The sequence below is a fragment of the Artemia franciscana genome, chromosome 19 (genome assembly GCF_032884065.1).
Source record: "Artemia franciscana chromosome 19, ASM3288406v1, whole genome shotgun sequence".
Lineage (NCBI taxonomy): Eukaryota > Metazoa > Arthropoda > Branchiopoda > Anostraca > Artemiidae > Artemia > Artemia franciscana.
In genome coordinates, this window is record NC_088881.1 from 21,391,811 (window position 1) to 21,415,103 (window position 23,293).

At 36.2% G+C, this 23,293-nt stretch overlaps 1 protein-coding gene across 4 annotated transcripts in view; it reads left to right on the top strand.

Annotated features, from left to right (window-relative positions):
• LOC136039409 (protein CLEC16A homolog) overlaps positions 1-23,293 on the top strand; it is a 53,520-nt gene that overhangs the window by 18,980 nt on the left and 11,247 nt on the right. The gene's annotated exons all lie outside the window — the stretch shown is intronic.

Here is a 23,293-nt window from a genome sequence, read left to right on the forward strand (position 1 = left end):
ACGTCATGTTTGTCAACTGATGAAATTACATACCGGGACAAAGATGACGACCAGGACACAGGGAATATAAATGACGACCGGAAACCTCAAAGAGAAATTACTGACTGGGACACCCGGAGACAAATCACGACCGGGACACATGGAATATAAATGACGACCGGGAAACAGGGACAAAACTACAACGGGGATGCCGGGGGCATAGGTGGGATATATAAATGACGACCGGGACACAGGGATTGTTCAATTCAATTCAATTCAATTTATTCAAACAAAACTACAATATAACACCAATAATAATAAAGATCCTGGAAGCGAACTTGTTGAGGACCATAACCACAAAAAATTGAAAATGAAGAAGAGAGAAAAAAATAGAAAAGAGAAAACATGAGTAACTAAAGCAAATTGAATAAGAATTTAGAGAGTTATAATATCAAAATTTTAGCACATTGCTATACAGCATGCGAAAACTTGTGGATAGCTCGACACTGGAGGGTATTATATTCCATTGAAGTATAGATTTATAAATTAGGGATCGCTGGGCGGAACTAGAGACACACTTGGGGACAATGAAGGAACGGTTGGATGAACGGAGACAGAGGCTTTCAGAATTATTAATATTAAAATAAGATAATAATTGAGGAGGAAGATTTTTATGGTAAGCGGAGTATGCAAGGTATAGATTTAATTTTTGATGATTTGTTCAAAAGGGATAATACCAAAATCGGAGTACAAGTCCTGGGTGGGATATAGTCGGGGCAGCCGAAAAACTGCTTTGATGGCACGGTTTTGGGCAGATTTTAATTTATTGGTAACTGAAGGAAAAGTGTTGCCCCAAACAGATCCACAGTATGAGATATATGGGTAAATAAAAGAGTAATAAAGGGTGACAAGGATATCGGGAGGAAGAAAATAATTCGCACGATTAATCATACTTACCTGTCGCAAAATTATGGCTCTGATGTAGGACACGTGTGTTGCAAATGATAGGGAGGAGTCTATGTGAACACCAAGAAACTTGGCAACTTCGTCCTGTGGGAGGAGATTGGTAGAATATTTTAGGCCAAGTGCTTGCTGAGCTTCATTTTTTTTGTAAGGGGTTCGAAATAATACAACCTGACTTTTCTTGATGTTAATGGTCATGCAGTTAACTAGACACCACTCCTCTACTCTATTCAGAAGGGTTTGAGTAGAGGCGACAACGGATGGTAAATTAGGACCGGTGATGAAAAAGTTGCTATCGTCAGCGAAAAGTACTGGGTGCACTGATGGACCCAGGTCCGTAACCAAATCATTAATATAAAGGAGAAAAAGTATTGGACCAAGAACAGAGCCTTGTGGGACGCCCCTTCGGACAGATAGGGGATGTGAAGTCAACCCGCCCAGACTCACACTCTGTACTCTACCAGAGAGATAAGAGCCAAAACATGAGAAAGGAACTCCACGAATACCTAAGTTGTTGAGTTTACTTAATAGAACACTGTGATCAACCATATCAAAGGCCTTAGAAAAGTCCAGAAATAAGCCCAATACAGTATTTTTAAGGTCAAGTTGGGAACGTATAAACTGTGTGGCGTCTATTAGTGCATGAGCAGTTGAAAATTTGGAACGAAAGCCATATTGATGAGGAGAAATCAACGAATCTGAAGAATGAACCCCAAATAAAAAGGGAGAAAGACGTCGGAATATAATTCTCTCGAGCACTTTAGATATAACTGGGAGAAGTGAGATTGGACGATAATTACTTATCTCAGACGGATCGCCTTTTTTATGAATCGGGATAACAATTGCTGATTTAAATATTTCTGGGAAGACTCCATTGGTCATAGACAGGTTTGCTATGTGCACAATGGGTTCACAAACATAGGAAGATACGGTCCTAAGAAGCTTATTACTTATGCCAAAGAAGTCAGGTGTACTACTATTAGAGAGACATTTGATAACTTGAAGCACCTCTTTACGATCAGTTGGAGAGAAAAACATGGATCCAGGATTCTTGCTAGGTTGTACTGACTGGGAGAAGGAACAGGAGTTAGCATTTGGAATATTAGTGAAATAATTATTAAAAGCATCCGGTACTGAACTTGGGTCAATTAATCTGCCACTGATGTCCTTAAGGTTAAGAGGTACAGATCTTGAACTTCTTTTTTTGAAAGAATTTCATTTATTGTTGACCAAATTTTTTGCAAGTTCCCTTTGCAATGAGAGATTTTCGAATAATAATAATTTTTTTTTGCTTCCCGGACAAGTTTGGTATATAAATTTTTGTATTTTTTATAATTAGTCAGGTCAATAACGTTACTGGTTTTGCAAGCTAACTTATATAGGTCATTTTTTCGGTATGAAGAGATTATCAGGCTATTAGACATCCAGGGGCGTATATGGCTAGTTTTTCGGTTTGATTTACGAACTGGAAAGGTTGAACTGATAAGATCACTCAGTCCTTGTGTAAAACCATTTGTGGCTGAATTAACATCCTGACAATCCAAAACCTTGGACCAGTCAAAGGATTTCAAACGATCCGTGAACCTGTTCATATTCACAGTATTATATATTCTATTATACGTAGGGGTTTTAATTCTAGAGGGCTGAGTAGTTGGTAGGGAGGGTAGCGAGAGATAGATTGGAAAGTGATCTGACAGGTCAGAAAATATTATTTTGGAGGACAGGTGGTTTCCCAGGGAAGTGGATACAAAAATGTTGTCAATTACAGTAGCTGTAGACCTCACAGGATCAACTCTAGTAGGAAAAAGGATTGTGGGAAGAAGACCACTTGAGGTGAATGTTTCAAAAAAGGTATCACAATCATTATTATTGCTAACATTTAGTAAATTACAATTGAAGTCCCCAAAAACTATTGCCTTCTTTTGTGGTAAATTAATAAAACTAGAAAAATCATCAAATAGGTTACAAAAGAAAGGGGTCGGAAATGAGGGGGGCTTATAAAATAATGAAAAAATAAAAGAATTCTCGTCAACACTTATGTCTACGATTATTGAATAAATGCATCTATTATTTATAGGTTGCGAGAATAAGGATTCACAGTCTAATAGCCTGGTGAATTTCAGACTTGACCGGATGTAAAGAGAAATGCCGCCAGAGGACTTGGTTAATTTTCTTTCAATATGAATAGCTTGAAAACCAGGGAGGGAAAATTCATTCTTATCATCAATTTCTGAAAGCCATGTTTCCGTTATTCCAATTACGTCGAAAGGGCAGTAACCATTAATTAAAACTAAGTCTTTAAAATTAGCCCACTTATCCCGTATACTTCTGATGTTAAAGCAAATTACATTAAGTTTGGTCTCTTCCATTAGCTTAGGTTTCACATTTTTCACAAAATCAAAAGTGTCGAGATATTCACAGTTAATTTGGTTTAAAGGGCTATCGGGGCTAGCTAAGGGGCTGGTGGGCAAATTATTTTGGTCATCGTAATAGTTAAAAACAACATTATTACACAGTGATAAATTCGTGAGAAACGTAAAATCTTGTACGGTGCACATTTAAACATCCATTGTGGTCTGAGTTTCATCATCTCCTTGATTAGAATATTGGAAATCTTCTTCAGCCGACGAAATATCATTGGTGGTAATTTTGGACTGGGATGGAAAGTTTGCCGTTTTTTTCTTAGATTTCTTGCCTTTGACTAGGGCAGTGGCATCGATTACCGTCTTGGGGGTTGTGGCAATTTCAGAGCCTGCATTGATTTGATTTGCAGTTGAGTCTACAGGCTTAACTAGCTTTGATGTGGAATCTATGTCCTTTTTCATGGAGGATAATTGAGCCATAGCTGTTTCTAATATGTCATCACCTAGGAGTTTAGTGATAGCTTTCTTCTTGAGAGTATTTTTGGTTTCCTCAGCTTCATTACTAACCTCAATTAAGTGACTAACTGTGAGATAAGTTGCAAGCCTTTGCCATTCTTGGCTATTTTTAGATGAATCTTTTGGAGGGCAGGATGTTGAAGTAAACTTAGGTAAGGGATGGGGGGAATGACTAGAACCTTGAGTATGAACATTATTTGCCTCTTTTGGAAATGATACTGTCTTTGCATCTGCTACAGCAACTGTTGCTTGGCTTCTACTGGGCCGATGGGGTGTGGGTTGCCAAGGGATTCTTGCAGCTACAACTGAGTAGGGTAGGTTCATTTTATCAGATGTTCTAAGGATTACAACTCGCTTTTGGTGAGCTGGGCAAGATTGTTTTTGGAGGGCTGTGTGTCCCTTCCGGTTACAATTTCTGCAGAAAGGGTCTGACTCAGGGCATTCACTAATTGCGTGGCCTGTTTTCCCACACTTAAGGCAAGACGGATGGGACTGTTTGCAGTGTTTTTTGCTGTGGCCGTGGGCTAGACAAGTGTTCGCCTAGAAATTACAGACCGGGACACCGGGACACAAATGACGACCAGGACACCGGGACACAGGGAATATAAATGACGACCGGGACATTCAAAGAGAAATTACAAACTGGGACACCGGAACACAAATGACGACCGGGACACATGGAATATAAATGACGACCGGGACACAGGGACACACCATTAGAATAATGAGGTATAGATCTGAATACGGATTGTTTTTCCCATGGACAATTATATGTTGCATGTTCAAGAGTCAGTAAACCTGACAATCTATTTATATGCAACATATATATATATATATATATATATATATATATATATATATATATATATATATATATATATATATATATATATATACAAATATATATATATCTTCTATATATATAAAAATAAGTTGTCTGTGGATGTCTCTGTCTGTCGGGTGACGTCATGTTTGTGTGTTGATTGACGTCATGAAGTTAGTTGTCGTCATTTTTTTTATGACGGTGACGTCATTAAAGATATTTAAGACATGCGTTCTCGTAGAAATCTATTAATGTTTAACTTTAAAATAACTGATGAACTTACAATGGCAACAGCCGAGGAAGATGCTCAAAGAGTCTATGCCAAAAAACTTGCTGCTGATAAAGAAAGTAAGAAAAGAAAGCGCGCCGAGGAATCAAAAGAACAGCAAGGAAACAGACTTGAGGCTGATAGAGAAAGAAAGAACAAAAAGTGTGCCGAGGAACTACCAGAGCAACGCGAAACCAGACTTGCTGCTAAAAGAGAAAGTGAAAAAAGAAGGCATGCCGAGGAACTACCAGAGCAACATGAAACCAGACTTGCTGCTAAAAGAGAAAGTGAAAAAAGAAGGCGTGCCGAGAAATCACAAGAATAGCAAGAAATCAGGCTTGCTGCTGATAGAGAAAGTAAGAAAAGAAAGCGTGCCGAGGAATCACAAGAACAGCAAGAAATCAGGCTTGCTGCTGATAGAGAAAGTAAGAAAAGAAAGCGTGCCGAGGATTCAGAGCAACCTGAAAGTTATCGCCTGGCATTCAGGTACAGCCCAGTCGATGATTATAGCTTGAGTAGATGTGTTCAAATCGGGACTATGTCTAAAATTTGTCCCTATTGCAAGGCCTTGAAATTCAATGGTGAAACAATGGGAATGTGTTGCGCCTCAGGAAAAGTTAAACTTCCTTTATTGGCTGCACCACCAGAGCCATTGAAGACTTTCCTTACTGGAACTACGTCAGAATCTAAGCGTTTTTTGTCAAAAATCAGAAAATATAACTCATGTTTCCAAATGACGTCGTTTGGAGCCCAGATCGAAAATCCAGATCAATTTATGTCTACTTTCAAAGTAAAAGGGCAAATTTATCACAGAGCAGAGTCCCTTCTATCATTCTCAGGCGAGAATCATAAATTTTTACAATTGTACTTCATCAGTGATAGAAATTCTGAATTGAATGCACGTTGCGAAATTTCTCCCAAAGTTGAAAGGACAATCTTTTCCCAATTGCAACATCTTTTCCACGAAAATAATAATTTAGTGCGTCTGTTTAAAACAGCCATCGATTTGATGCCTACTGATACGCATAAAATTGTTATTTCCGCTGACAAAACGCCTCCTGGCCAACATGTGCGTAGATACAATGCTCCGACTATCGACGAAGTGGTAATCGTTATGGTCGGTGATCAGTTTTTACCTCGAGATATTATTCTTCATAAGCGAAACGTGTTGCGCCTCAGGAAAAGTTAAACTTCCTCTATTGGCTGCACAACCAGAGCCATTGAAGACTTTCCTTACTGGAACTACGTCAGAATCTAAGCGTTTTTTATCACAAATCAGAAAATATAACTCATGTCTCCCAATGACGTCATTTAGAGCCCAAATCAAAAATCCAGATCAATTTATTTCTACTTTCAAAGTAAAAGGGCAAATTTATCATAGATCAGGGTCCCTTCTACCATTCTCAGACGAGAATCATAAATTTTTACAATTGTACTTCATCAGTGATAGAAATTCTGAATTGAATGCACGTTGCGAAATTTCTCCCAATGTTGAAAGGACAATCGTTTTCCAATTGCAACATCTTTTCCACGAAAATAATAATTTAGTGCATCTGTTCAAAACAGCCATCGATTTGATGCCTACTGATACACATAAAATTGTTATTTCCGCAGACAAAACGCCTCCTGGCCAATATGTGCGTAGATACAATGCTCCAACTATCGACGAAGTGGCAATCGTTATGGTCGGTGATCAGTTTTTACCTCGAGATATTATTCTTCATAAGCGAAACGCTCAGTTGTTAAGAATTGCTGAAACTCATCGATGCTACGATGCCCTACAATATCCTATCATATTTTGGGATGGAGCCGACGGCTATCACTTTAATATTAAATTGATGAATCCAGCAACTAACAAAGAAATGAATAAGAAATGCAGTGCAATGCATTATTATTCCTATAGACTAATGATTCGGCAGGATGAAGAAAATTTAGAGTCATCGTTTTGCAATCGGACACGGATATTTGTAGTTAATTTTAATGTTTTTACGTGTGCCTATAAAATATAAATGACAAAATCAACATAGTGCTCGATATTTTATACATCTGAAGGCGGGACGGTCGGCAATGTAGTGGGATCATATTTTGGAAATATATTCCAGCAAATATATTGGGTAATATCATTGGGTATATATTGGGTAAAGCTATCTATTTCCACGGTCTTATCATTATTACATGATTAAAAAATCGAAATCACCAGACTGAATTTAATCCTAAATTGAACAAAGTATTAGCTTAGGTCTACGTCAATCTATTTATGTGCACAGACAATGGACAGCAAAGAATTTTGTATATTCGCAAGTTCTACGTAGTTAATTTATAGTGTATATGTATATCTATCTATCCATCTATATAAAAAGAAGTTGTATGTATGCATGTTTGTTTGTTTGTAAAAAGAGAGCTTGCATATGACGTCATTATAAGTATATAAGGCTTTGTATATGCACAGACAATGGGACAGCGAAGAATGTTGTATATTCACAAGTTTTACATAGTTAAAAACATATATCTATCTATATCTATATATATATAAATAAGTTGTCTGTGTGTCTGTCGAGTGACGTCATGTTTGTCTGTCGACTGACGTCATGTTTGTCGCCTGACGAAATTACAGACCGGGATATCGGGAAAAAATGACGACCGGGACACCGGGACATTCTATTCATAAAAATAAGTTGTCTGTGGGTTATGTCTGTTACACTTTGTCTGTTATGCCAGATTATATCTTCTATATATATAAAAATAAGTTGTATGTATTTTTGTGTTGGGGATTTAAATGTAAAAACTGGGAATTGCATAAAAATTTCGAAATATTTTGACAATAGATTAATGTAATTTGAAAATTTTAAAAAAGATACTTAAAAAAATTGAGGTTTATTATACATTGTTGAGCTTTAGCAAGCTTGGCACGTGGAGATTTCTCCAACCGTCATTGTTATAGAATTTTACCAAAAAGTAAAACCAGGTTTGTGGTTCAAAGAGAAAGGGCCAGATTAGGAATGTGCAATTTACGTCAACGAAGGCGTGTCGAGGAACTACCAGAGCAACGCGAAACCAGACTTGCTGCTGAAAGAGAAATTAAAAAAGAAAGGCGTGTTGAGGAATCACAAGAGCAACGTGAAAACAGGCTTGCGGCTTAAAGAGATAATGCTAGATTAGGAATGTGCAATTTACGTCAGTGAAGGCGTGTCGAGGAACTACCAGAGCAACGCGAAACCAGACTTGCTGCTAAAAAAGAAAGTGAAAAAAGAAGGCGTGTCGAGGAATCACAAGAGCAACGTGAAAACAGGCTTGCGGCTGAGAGAAAGTAAGAAAAGAAAGCGTGCCGAAGAATCACAAGAGCAACCTGAAAATTATCGCATGGCATTCAGGTACAGCCCAGTCGATGATTAAAGTAGATGTGATCAAATAGGGACTATGTCTAAAATTTGTCCCTATTGCAAGGCCTTGAAATTTAATGGTGAAACAATGGGAATGTGTTGCGCCTCAGGGAAATTTAAACTTCCTCTATTGGTTGCACCCCCAGAGCCATTGAAGACTTTACTTACTGGAACTGCGTCAGAAAATAAGCGTTTTTTATCAAACATCAGAAAATTTAACTAATGTTTCCAAATGACGTCGTTTGGTGCCCAAATCGAAAATCAAGATCAATGTATACCTACTTTCAAAGTAAAAGGGCAAATTTATCATAGAGCAGGGTCCCTTCTACCATTCTCAGGCGAGAATCATAAATTTTTACAATTGTACTTCATCAGTGATAGAAATTCTGAATTGAATACACGTTGCGAAATTTCTCCCAACGTTGAAAGGACAATCGTTTCCCAATTGCAACATCTTTTCCACGAAAATAATAATTTAGTGCGTCTGTTCAAAACAGCCATCGATTTGATGCTTACTGATACGCATAAAATTGTTATTTCCCCTGACAAAACGCCTCCTGGCCAACATGTGTTTAGATACAATGCTCCAACTATCGACGAAGTGGCATTCGTTATGGTCGGTGATCAGTTTTTACCTCGAGATATTATTCTTCATAAGCGAAACGCTCAGTTGGTAAGAATTGCTGAAACCCATCGATGCTACGATGCCCTACAATATCCTATCATTTTTTGGGATGGAGCCGACGGCTATCACTTTAATATTAAATTGATGAATCCAGCCACTAACAAAGAAATGAATAAGAAATGCAGTGCAATGCATTATTATTCCTATAGACTAATTATTCGGAAGGATGAAGACAATTATATTTTAAAATGCCATCAATTGTTTCACCGATACGTCGTTGATATGTATGCAAAAATTTAATCAAAATGTTTGCTATATATCCGTCTGAATCAGACCAAGCTCCGCTCTGAACAATACATTCATTTGTGAGATGCAGTTGCAAGTGACAGTAAGACCACAAACGTTGGAAGATTAACAATTTTACCTTCGTCATATGCTGGCAGTCCCCGTCATATGCATGAATATGCTCAAGATGCTATTGCGTATGTTCGTCTCTATGGTCGTCCAAATTTATTTATCACATTTACATGTAATCAATCTTGAGACGAGATACAGCATATTTTACTTCAAGGACAATCGGCGGTTCATAGACATGACATTACGGCCCGTGTCTTCCGGCAAAAGTTGAAATCACTGATAAACTACATAGTAAAACTTGAAGTGTTTTGGTCAGTGCGATGCTGGTTGTACTCAGTGGAGAGGCAAAAACGAGGTTTGCCACACGCAAATATACTAATCTGGCTACATAATAAAATTACTTCTAACGAAATTGATGATGTGATTTCCGCTGAAATACCTGATGAAAATGTCGATAAGGGGTTATATGATATTGTTGTAAAAAATATGATACATAGACCTTGCGGTGCACTGAACGAAAATCCACCATGCATGGCCAAAGGAAGGTGCACGAAGCAATATCCTCGAGTTTTAGTATCCAACACAATTACTGGCAATGATGGTTACCCACAATATAGAAGAAGTTGGTTAATATAGAAGAAGTTCGTGGGGCGCGAAGCGCCCCACCAACTAGGTGTTGGGGTGGTGCGAAGCGCCACCCCAACAGCTAGTCTTCTATAATAACTAAAGTGTAGTTATAAATTTCTAATGTAAAATCAAAAGTCATATCTGACATCTCTAACCGTTTTCGATGGAGTATATCTTCGGACATTTTTAATTTATATTTTCCGCATAACTCTGTAGGAGCTGATGGAGAGCAAGTATGATGCCAAACAATGCACGAATTTGACTTGGGGTTGACGTTTCGCACGCGTCATTGATGCAGTTATCCCAGTGTTGGTCATTCTCCAATAAATTCAGAGCTTGGCATGCACTACGGTAAGTGTCATGTATAGTACCGTTTACAGTTCTCAAATACTCAAAGGATGTCGGACCGGGTACATTCACCAAAAGCAGGCGTAGAAAGAAGCATTCATGTTGATTGGGGTGAACGGTGTAGAGTCTTCCTATCGTGGTATCTTTGAAGATGGTAGGTTGGCCGTCGACTGAAATAGCCTGTTTTCGACGTTCAAATACTTTATTTTTAGTATTCCACGTGTAATACGAAGGCACTTCAGTATACAGCAGTTTTTTTGCAAAAGAATCATTTTTGTATAGCAAAAAAAAAAGCAGTTAACTTTGTATCCGGTGGATTCAGGGCTCTTTGTTGCACGTTGGTTTCCGAGAAATAAACACGTTGACCATTCTGTAAATGTACCGCTAAGTGAACAACAGCTGGACTACGTTCATGTATCGGAAATGAAAGAATTCGCCAAAGAGCTTCATTACTGCTTATGTATCTTCCAGCCTGATATTGTACGATTTCGTCGAAATCTTTGATTTCGGACTGCTAGCCAAAAACTGCCATGTCACTGCCTTTGTTGACGTATTTACATATGTATTTGATTGTCTTTACGGAGTTACAGTATTCAACGTTTATGTGTGCATTAAATGTTTTTGATAATAATGGGTAATATGGAACAACCCACTGGTTATTTACTTCGATGGTGGTACCGTTGCCATTGTAGGTTCTTCAGTCATTTTACAATTACAAATTTCTCTTTCAACGGTCTTCTTACAATTAAAAATTTGTCTTTGAACGATATTCTTAAATACCTGTGTCCTGGTCGTCATTTATATTCCCTGTGTCCCGGTCGTCATTTGTGTCCCGGTATCCCAGTCTGTAATTTCTCTTTGAGTGTCCCGGTCGTTATTTATATTCCCTCTGTCCCGGTCGTCATTTGTGTCCCGGTCTGTAATTTCTCTTTGAGTGTTTTTTCTTTTTAGTATTTTTTAGTTTTTTACATTTTTTCTTTTTTCAGTTTTCTTTTTCTTCTTTATTTTTCAGCTTCACTATGAAATACATATCGCCGAACCTTTGTTTTTTTTAACTAAAATCTGGTAGGCATTGATGACCTTATCCAAGTCCAAATCCCAAACCCAATCATCATCGCTATCATTTTCAGTTTTGATATGTTTTGACTCTCGCTGTCCAGGTGGATCTTCATCTAACTGCGCGGTTTTGCGTTCTTTAGCCTCAAGCCTGTTTCCTTGCTATTCTTTTGATTCCTCGGCACACTTTCTTTTCTGACTTTCTCTATCAGCAGCAAGTTTTTTGGCATAGACTCTTTGAGCATCTTCATCGGCTTTTGCCATTGTAAGTTCATCAGTCATTGTAAACTTTTCATCAGTCATCAGTCATTGGGACAGCGAAGTATGTTGTATATTCGCAAGTTTTACGTAGTTAAAAACATATATATATATATATATATTTATATATATATATATATATATATATATATATATATATATATATATATATATATATATATATATATATATATATATATATATATATATATATATATATATATATATATATATATATATATATATATATATATATATATATATATATATATATATATATATATATATATATATATATATATATATATTCACAGGTGGGACACAGGGAGACAACTACAATGGCGCGTAACTAATATGGCACGTAACGACTTACGCGCGCGGGGGGCTTGGAGGGGGGGGGGGGGGCGCAAAGCGTCCCCACCAACTAGGTGTTGGGCTGGCGCGAAGTGCCACCCTAGCAGCTAGTATATATATATATATATATATATATATATATATATATATATATATATATATATATATATATATATATATATATATATATATATATATATATATATATATATATATATATATATATATATATATATATATATTCACAGGTGGGACACAGGGACACAACTACAATGATGCGTAATTAATATGGCGCGTCACGACTTACGTGCGCGGGGGGGCTTCACCAACAGCTAGTAGATGCATATGTAACCAAAACTCTAAAAAACGGTAGTTGAAACCAATAGTTACATCAAAAGAATTGTATTTTAATGATGATTTTAAATATATAAGTTCCATCAGGTTTAGTCTTATCTATCAAAAGTTACGAGCCTGGGAAAATTTGGCATATTTTAGAAAATGGGGAGAAACAACCCCTAAAAATCATGGAATCTTAACGAAAATCAGGCCATCGGATTCAAAGTATTAGAGAACCCTACTGTAGAAGTTCCTATCTACAAAAATGTGGAATTTTGTATTTTTTCGTCGCCAGGACCCAGCTAGTTTAATAATAATTTCTTTTTGACGTTAATTGACACTTTTACAAATTTTCTTTGAGCAACAAGCATTCTAAACTTCAACAATTTCTACTAAACTTCAAACTTTTGGTTTTCCGTTTTAAGGTTTTCGAATTACTTTAATCCATTGTCAAAATATATTGAAATATTTGTGCAACCTTTTGCACAGTTTTAAATTTAATAAAATTTAAAAAGAGCCTCAACTTTTTAGCTCGTGTAACAGTAGTAACGGTAATGTAACAGACGGACACTATATATATATATATATATATATATATATATATATATATATATATATATATATATATATATATATATATATATACACTAGTTGTTGGGGTGGCGCTTCTCGCCACCCCAACACCTAGCTGATGGGGGCGCTTCGTGCCCCCCAAAGTCCCGCTTGCGTAAGTCTTTTCGTGCCATATTAGTTACGTGCCATTGTAGTTGTGTTCCTGTGTCCCACATGGGAATATAGATATATATATATATGTTTTTAACTACGTATAACTTCCCATTGTCTGTCTTATTGTCTGTGCATATAAACAGATTGTCAGGTTTACCGACTCTTTAACATGAAACATATAATTGTCCATGGGAAAAACAATCTGTATTCAGATCTATACCTCATTATTCTAATGATTGCCCTTGAGCTTTGTTGACGGTGATTGCTAATCGAACATTCCCTGTCTCCCCGTCGTCATTTATATATCCCCCTGTGCCCCTGGCGTCCCCGTTGTAGTTGTGTCCCTCTGTCCCAGTCGTCGTTTATATTCCCTTTGTCCCGGTCGTCATTTGTGTCCCGGTGTCCCAGTCTGTAATTTCTCTTTTGTTGTCCCGGTCGTCATTTATATTCCCTGTGTTCCGGTCGTTATTTGTGTTCCGGTGTCCCGGTCTGTAATTTCTCTTTGAGTGTCCCGGTTGTCATTTATATTCCCTGTGTCCCGGTCGTCATTTGTGTCCCGGTGTCCCGGTCTTTAGTGTCATCGAATAATGACGTCATATACAAAGCCTTACTTATAATGACGTCATATGCAAACCCACGAACAAAAAAACATGCATACAAACAACTTATTTTTATATATATAGATATAGTTTCTTTTTTAGTTTTTTTTTAGTTTTGCAGCTTTTTTAGTTTTTTTTTAGCTTTTTTTTCTTTTTTAGTTTTTTACCTTTTTTTTATTCCTTTTTTAAAAGTTTTTTTCTTTTTAGCTTTTTTCTTTTTTTAGATTTTTTCACACCATATTAGTTACGCGCCATTGTAGTTGTGTCCCTGTGTCCCACCTGTGAATAAAGATCCCACCTGTGAATATAGATAGACATATATATATATATATATATATATATATATATATATATATATATATATATATATATCTATATATATAAAAATAAGTTGTCTGTGTGTGGATCTGTGGATGGATCAGGTGACGTCATGTTTGTTCGCATATGACGTCTGAATTATTTCACACTAATACAAAAGAAAAAAAAACTAAAAAAGCTAAAAAACTAAAAAAAACTAAAAAAAAGGTAAAAATCTAATAACTAAAAAAAACTGAAAAAAATAAAAAAAAGGCAAAAACTACAAAAAAAATAAAAACTAATAAAAAAACTAAAAAAGCTAAAAAACTAAAAAAACTAAAAAAACTAAAAAAAGGTAAAAAACTAAAAAACAAAAACTAAAAACTAAAAAAGAAAAAAACTAAAAAAAAGGAAAAAACTGAAAAATAACAGAGAAAAAGAAAACTAAAAAAATATGAATAAATATATATAAAAATAAGTTGTTTGTGGGTTATGTCTGTCTGTCTGTCTGTCGAGTGACGTCGTGTTTGTCCGCATATGACGTCTGAATTATTTCACACTAATACAAAAGAAGAAAAAAAACTAAAAAAGGTAAAAACTACAAAAAAACTAAAAAGAAAAAAAACTAAAAAAGCTAAAAAACTAAAAAAACTAAAAAAAGGTAAAAAACTAAAAACTAAAAAAAACTGAAAAAACTAAAAAAAAGGCAAAAACTAAAAAAAAACTAAAAACTAATAAAAAAACTAAAAAAGCTAAAAAACTAAAAAAACTAAAAAAACTAAAAAAAGGTAAAAAACAAAAAAAAAACTAAAAACTAAAAAAAAGGAAAAAACTGAAAAATAAGAGAAAAAGAAAACTAAAAAAATATTAATAAATATAAGGTAAAAAACAAAAAAAAACTAAAAACTAAAAAAGAAAAAACTAAAAAAAGGAAAAAACTGAAAAATAAGAGAAAAAGAAAACTGAAAAAATATTAATAAATATAAAAAATATAAATATAAATATAATACAAATTAGCAATCAACCAAGCACCGAGACACAAATGACGACCGGGACACAGGGAGTATAAATGACGACCAGGACATAAGTAAAAAAAAAAAAAACTAAAAAAACTAAAAAAATGGTAAAAACTACAAAAAAACTAAAAACTAATAAAAAAACTAAAAAATCTAAAAATCTAAATAAACTAAAAAAGAAAAAAAAAGAAAAAAGGAAAAAAATAAAGGAGAAAAACAAAACTAAAAACGAATGTATATACAGACCGGGACACCGGGATACAAATGACGACCGGGACACAGGGAATATAAATGACGACCGGGACACAGGGACACAACTACAATGGGGACGCCGGGGGGCACAGGGGGATATAAATGACGACCGGGACACCGGGACACAAGGAATATAAATGACGCCCGGGACACTCAAAGAGAAATCACAGACTGGAACACCGGGACACAAATGACGACCGGGACGCAGGGAATATAAATGACGACCGGGACACAGGGACATAACTACAAAGGGGACGCCGGGGTGCACAGGGGGATATATAAATGACGATGGCGACTCAGGGAATGGTCGATTAGCAATCACCATCAACAAAGCTCAAGGGCAATCATTAGAATCATGAGGTATAGATCTGAATACGGATTGTTTTCCCATGGACCATTATATGTTGCATGTTCAAGAGTCGGTAAACCTGACAATCTATTTATATGCACAGACAATGGGACAGCAAAGAATGTTGTATATTCGCAAGTTTTACGTAGTTAAAAACATATATATATATATATATATATATATATATATATATATATATATATATCTATATTCACAGGTGGGACATAGGGACACAACTACAATGGCGCGTAACTAATATGGCGCGTAACGACTTACGCGCGCGGGGGGGCTTGGGGGGGGGCGCGAAGCACCCCCACCAACTAGGTGTTGGGGTGGCGCGAAGCGCCACCCCAACAGCTAGTATATATATATATATATATATATATATCTTCTATATATATAAAAATAAGTTGTCTGTCTGTCTGTCTGTGGAACAGGTGACGTAATGTTTCTGTTTCGGCTGACGTCATGTTTTCGACTGACGAAATTACGAAATTACATTGGGACACAAATGACGACCAGGACACAGGCACTTAGGAAATATAAATGACGACCGGGACACTCAAAGAGAAAGCGCCCGGGACACAAGGAATGTTCAATTAGCAATCACCATCAACAAAACACCGTCAACAAACCATCACAAATGACGACCGGGACACAGGGAGTATAAATGACGACCAGGACATAAGTAAAAAAAAAAACTAAAAAAAAAGGTAAAACTACAAAAAACTAAAAAGAAAAAAACAAACTAAAAACTAATAAAAAAAACTAAAAAAGCTAAAAAACTAAAAAAACTAAAAAATAAAAAAAAACTAAAAAAAGGAAACAAAAAGAAAAATAAAGGAGAAAAACAAAACTAAAAAAATAAAAATAAAAAAAAAATAAAAAGAAAAAAGAAAAAAAAAACTAAAAAAACTAAAAAAATGTAAAAACCAAAAAAAAAAACTAAAAAGAAAAAAAGGGGTAAAATACAAAAATTTATTTCATCATTTACCATTTCAAAAACGAATGTATATACAGACTGGGACACCGGAATACAAATGACGACCGGGACACAGGGAATATAAATGACGACCGGGACACAGGGACACAACTACAACAGGGACGCCGGGGGGCACAGGGGGATATATAAATGACGATGGGGACACAGAGAATGTTCGATTAGCAATCACCATCAACAAAGCTCAAGGGCAATCATTAGAATCATGAGGTATAACTAAAAAAAACTAAAAAAAAAGGCAGAAAACTAAAACCTAAAAAAAGACCAATTCAAAAACGAATGTATATACAGACTGGGACACCGGGACACGAATGACGACCGGGACACCGGGACACAAGGAATATCAATGACGCCCGGGACCCTCAAAGAGAATTCACAGACTGGGACACCGGGACATAAATGACGACCGGAACACATGGAATATAAATGACGACCGGGACACCGGGGGGCACACGGGGATATATAAATGACGACGGCGACACAGGGAATCGTCGATTAGCAATCACCATCAACAAAGCTCAAGGGCAATCATTAGAATCATGAGGTATAGATCTGAATACGGATTGTTTTCCCATGGACCATTATATGTTGCATGTTCAAGAGTCGGTAAACCTGACAATCTATTTATATGCACAGACAATGGGACAGCAAAGAATATTGTATATTCGCAAGTTTTACGTAGTTAAAAACATATATATATATATATATATATATATATAATATATATATATATATATATATATATATCTATCTATATTCACAGGTGGGACATAGGGACACAACTACAATGGCGCGTAACTAATATGGCGCGTAACGACTTACGCGCGCGGGGGGGGCTTGGGGGGTGCGCGAAGCGCCCCCACCAACTAGGTGTTGGGATGGCGCGAAGCGCCACCCCAACAGCTAGTATATATATATATATATATATATATGTTTATAACTACTTCAAACTTGCGAATATACAACATTCTTCGCTGTCCCATTGTCTTTGCATATAAATAGATTGTCAGGTTTACCGACTCTTGAACATGCAACACATAATTTTCCATGGGAAAAACAATCAGTATTCAGATCTATATCTCATTATTCTAATGATTTCCCTTGAACTTTTTTGATGGTGATTGCTAATCGAACATTTCCTGTGTCCCGGTCGTCATTTATATATCCATCCTGTGCCCCCGGCGGCTCCGTTGTAGTTGTGTCCCTCTGTCCCGGTCGTCTTTATATTCAGTCGTTGTCTCGGTCGTTATTTGTGTCCCGGTTTCCCAGTCTGTAATTTCTCTTTGAGTTTCCCGGTCGTCATTTATAATCCCTGTGTCTAGGTCGTCATTTGTGTCCCGGTGTCCCGGTCTGTAATTTGTGTCCCGGTGTTTTTTTCTTTTTAGTTTTTTAACTTTTTTTTCCTTTTTTTAAGTTTTTTTCTTTTTAGGTGTTTTCTTTTTTTAGCTTTTCTCGCGCCATATTAGTTACGCGCCATTGTAGTTGTGTCCCTGTGTTCCATCTGTGAATATAGATAGATATATATATGTTTGTAAAACTTGCAAATATACAGCATTCTTCGCTGTCTTATTGTCTGTGCATATAAATAGATTGTCAGGTTTACCGACTCTTGAATATGCAACATATAATTGTCCATGGGAAAAACAATCCGTATTCAGATCTAAACCTCATTAATTATAATGATTGCCCTTGAGCTTTGTTGATGGTGATTGCTAATATAACAATCCCTGTGTCCCGGTCGTCATTTATATATCCCCCTTGTGCCCCCGGCATCCCCGTTGTAGTTCTGTCCCTGTGTCCCGGTTGTCATTTATATTCCCTGTGTCCCGGTCGTTATTTGTGTCCCGGTGTCCCAGTCTGTAATTTCTCTTTGAGTGTCCCAGTCGTCATTTGTGTCCCGGTGTCCCGATCTGTAATTTCGCCAGTCGACAAACATGACGTCAGTCAAAAAACAACTTATTTATATATATATCTATATATATAAAAATAAGTTGTCTGTCTGTCTGTGGGTCTGTGGATCTGTGGATCAGGTGACGTCATGTTTCGGCTGACGTCATGAAATTAGTTGCCGTCATTTTTGTTATGACGATGCTTAGTATATTGTAAAACACATTAATTTGGTTAATAATATACCATTTAAACACCAAAATGAACATGCTGGAGTAGTCACTCGGTTAGAGAGGGTGTCAGAACGGAGAATGAAGGTCCCAGGTTCAAATCCTGGTTAGGCTAAAAAAGGTAAAAAACTAAAAACTAAAAAAAAAACTGAAAAAACTAAAAAAAGGCAAAAACTACAAAAAAAACTAAAAACTAATGAAAAAATAAAAAAGCCGAAAAACTAAAAAAACTAAAGAAACTAAAAAAAGGAAAAAATTTAAAAAACTAAAAACTAAAAAAAACTAAAAAAAAGGAAAAATGAAAAATAGAAGAGAAAAAGAATACTAATAAAATTAAAAATAAAAATAAAAAAAAATAAAAAAGATAAAAAGCTAAAAAAAGGTAAAAACCAATAAAAACTAAAAAGAAAAAAAGGTAAAAAACTATAAAAAAAAATCATCTAAAAAACTAAAAAAAACTAAAAAACGTAAAAACTAAAAGAACTAAAAAAGTAAAAAAAAACTAAAAAAAGGAAAAAACTGAAAAATAAGCGGGATATAAAACAGGGGGATATAAATGACGACCGGGACACCGGGACATAAGGAATATAAATGAATCAGAAAATACAACTCATGTTTCCAAATGACGTCGTTTGGAGCCCAAATTGAAAATCCAGATCAATTTATGTCTACTTTCAAAGTAAAAGGGCAAATTTATCATAGAGCAGGGTCTCTTCTACCATTCTCAGGCGAGAATCATAAATTTTTACAATTGTACTTCATCAGTGATAGAAATTCTGAATTGAATGCACGTTGCGAAATTTCTCCCAACATTGAAAGGACAATCGTTTCCCAATTACAACATCTTTTCCACGAAAATAATAATTTAGTGCGTCTGTTCAAAACAGCCCTCGATTTGATGCCTACTTATACGCATAAAATTGTTATTTCCGCTGACAAAACGCCTCCTGGCCAACATGTGTGTAGATACAATGCTCCAACTATCGACGAAGTGGCCATAGTTATGGTCGGTGATCAGTTTTTACATCGAGATATTATTCTCAGGGTTTCCACCACACGTGCTACAACTAAAAATAGGCCTAACAATAATACTTTTAAGAAATATAAACCCACCAAAGCTTTGCTATGGCACTCGACCTGCCGTAAAAAAACAATGGAAAACCTAATAGAGGCCACAATCTTGACAGGGCCTTTTGAGGGTGAGGCTGTTCTTATTCCTCGCATTCCCAAGATTCCAACGGATCTGCCTTTTCAATTTAAAAGATTGCAATTCCCAATTCGATTAGCATTTGCAATCACCATTAACAAAGCTCAAGGTCAATCATTAGAAAAATGTGGTATAGATCTTAATACTGATTTTTTTTTCCCATTGACAATTGTACGTTGCATGTTCGAGGGTCGGTAAACCTGACAATCTATTTATATGCAGCGACAATTGGACAGCGAAGAATGTTGTATATTCGCAAGTTTTACGCAGTTAATTTGTATTTTATCTATCTATCTATCTATCTATCTATATAAAAACGAGTTGTATGTATGCATGTTTGTTTGTTTGTAAAAAGAGCGTTTGCATATGATGTCATTATTAGTACATACGGCTTTGCATATGCAGAGACAATGGGAAAGCCAAGAATGTTGTATATTCGCAATTTTTACGTAGTTTAACTCCTGCAGACGAAATGAATGCTTGCCTAAAAAATTCTAATTTATAGGCACACGTAAAAATATTAAAATTAACTACAAATATGCGTGTCCGATTGCAAAACGATGACTCTGGTCAAACAGTAGACTCAATTTCAGGACGTATACAACTACCTGCTGATTTCTGTAATTTAGTGACGTCCAAAAATGAATTGATTGAAAAAGTATTGCCGAATATTCTAAAAAATTATAAAAATAATAAATGGCTAAGTGAAAGAGCGATTCTCGCACCCAAAAATATAGACGTTCACGAAATCAACAATATTGTTTTGAACAAGATTCGAGACCAGGCAGTCCTTTACAAGTCAGTCGACACAGTTTTGGAACCAAATGAAGCGGTTAATTATCCATCTGAATTTTTAAATTCCATAGATCCTTCAGGGTTTCCACCACACGTGCTACAACCAAAAATAGGCGTACCAATAATACTTTTAAGAAATATCAACCCACCAAAGCTTTGCAATGGCACGCGACTTGCCGTAAAAAAAAACAATGGAAAACCTAATAGAGGCCACAATCTTGACAGGGCCTTATGAGGGTGAGGCTGTTCTAATTCCTCGCATTCCCATGATTCCAACGGATCTGCTTTTTCAATTTAAAAGATTGCAATTCCCAATTCGATTAGTATTTGCAATCACCATTAACAAAGCTCAAGGTCAATCATTAGAAAAATGTGGTATAAATCTTAATCCTGATTGTTTTTCCCATGGACAATTGTACGTTGCATGTTCGAGGGTCGGTAAACCTGACAATGTATTTATATGCAGCGACAATTGGACAGCGAAGAATGTTGTTTATTCGCAAGTTTTACGCAGTTAATTTGTATTGTATCTATCTATATAAAAACGAGTTATGTGGATGCATGTTTGTTTGTTTGTAAAAAGAGCGTTTGTATATGACGTCATTATTAGTACATACGGCTTTGCATATGCACAGACAATGGGAAAGCCAAGAATGTTGTTTATTCGCAATTTTTGCGTAGTTTGAAACACATATATAAATCTATCTATATTCACAGGTGGGACACAAGGACACAACTACAATGGCGCATAACTAATATGGCGCGTAACGACTTACGCGCGCGGGGGGGCTTGGGGGGGCGCGAAGCGCCCCACCAACTAGGTGTTGGGGTGGCACGAAGCGCCACCCCAGCAGCTATTATATATATAAAAATAAGTTGTCTGTCTGTGTGTCTGTCTGTGGATCAGGTGACGTCATGTTTCTGTGTCCACTGACGTCATGAAATTAGTTGTCGTCATTTTTGCTTTGACGGTGACGTCATTCAAGATATTTAAGACATATGTTCACGTAGAAATCTATTAATGTTTAAGTTTACAATGACTGATGAACTTACCATGGCAAAAGCCGATGAAGATGCTCAAAGAGTCTATGCCAAAAAACTTGCTGCTGATAGAGAAAGTCAGACAAGAAAGCGTGCCGAGGAATCAAAGGAACAGAAAGGAAACAGGCTTGAGGCTAAAGAACGCAAAACCGCGCAGTTAGATGAAGATCCACCTGGACAGCGAGAGTCAAAACATATCAAAACTGAAAATGATAGCGATGATGATTGGGTTTGGGTTTGGGATAAGGTCATCAATACCTACCAGATTTTAGTTAAAAAAACAAAGGTTCGGCGATATGTATTTCATAGTGAAGCTGAAAAATAAAGAAGAAAAAGAAAACTGAAAAAAGAAAAAATGTAAAAAACTAAAAAATACTAAAAAGAAAAACACTCAAAGAGAAATTACAGATCGGGACACAAATGACGACCGGGACAGAGGGAATATAAATAACGACCGGGACACTCAAAGAGAAATTACAGACTGGGATACCGGGACACAAATGACGACCGGGACACAGGGAATATAAATGACGACCAGGACACAGGTATTTAAGAATATCGTTCAAAGACAAATTTTTAATTGTAAGAAGACCGTTGAAAGAGAAATTTCTAATTGTAAAATGACTGAAGAACCTACAATGGCAACGGTACCACCATCGAAGTAGATAACCAGTGGGTTGTTCTATATTCCCCATTATTATCAAAAACATTTAATGCACACATAAACGTTGAATACTGTAACTCCGTAAAGGCAATCAAATACATATGTAAATACGTCAACAAAGGCAGTGACATGGCAGTTTTTGGCTTGCAGCCCAAAATCAAAGATTTCGACGAAATCGTACAATATCAGGCTGGAAGATACATAAGCAGTAATGAAGCTGTTTGGCGAATTCTTTCATTTCCGATAATGCATTGTGTCGATAACAACGTTGGAGAAATTTTCTTTTTGGATGCGCCGAAGGTACTGGTAAAACGTTTTTGATAAAACTGATTCTGGCATCAATTTGATCAAAAAATGATACAGCGTTGGCAATTGCCTCGTCCGGAATAGCCGCAACGTTGCTGCTTGGTGGAAGAACTGCTCATTCCGCTTTGAAATTGCCTCTGAATTTGCATTCTACAGAAACTCCCACGTGCAATATTTCCAAATCATCTGGGATGGGTAAAGTATTGCAGCAATGCAAACTTATTATTTGGGACGAGTGCACAATGGCACAAAAAAATCGCTCGAGGCTCTGGATCAATGTTTGAAAGGTTTGTGAGGGAATTCGAAACCCTTTAGCAGCACATTAATATTGCTTGCGGGAGATTTCAGGCAAACATTACCTATAATACCTAGATCAACCCCTGCAGACGAAATGAATGCTTGCCTGAAAAATTCTAATTTATAGGCACAAGTAAAAACATTAAAATTAACTACAAATATGCGTGTCCGATTGCAAAACGATGACTCTGGTCAAACATTTTCAGATCAATTGCTGGCAATTTGAAACGGAAAGCTCCCAGTAGACTCAATTTAAAGATGTATACAACTACCTGCTGAATTCTGTAATTTAGTGACGTCCAAAAATGAATTGATTGAAAAAATTTTTCAGAATATTCTAAACAATTATAAAAATAAAAATGGCTAAGTGAAAG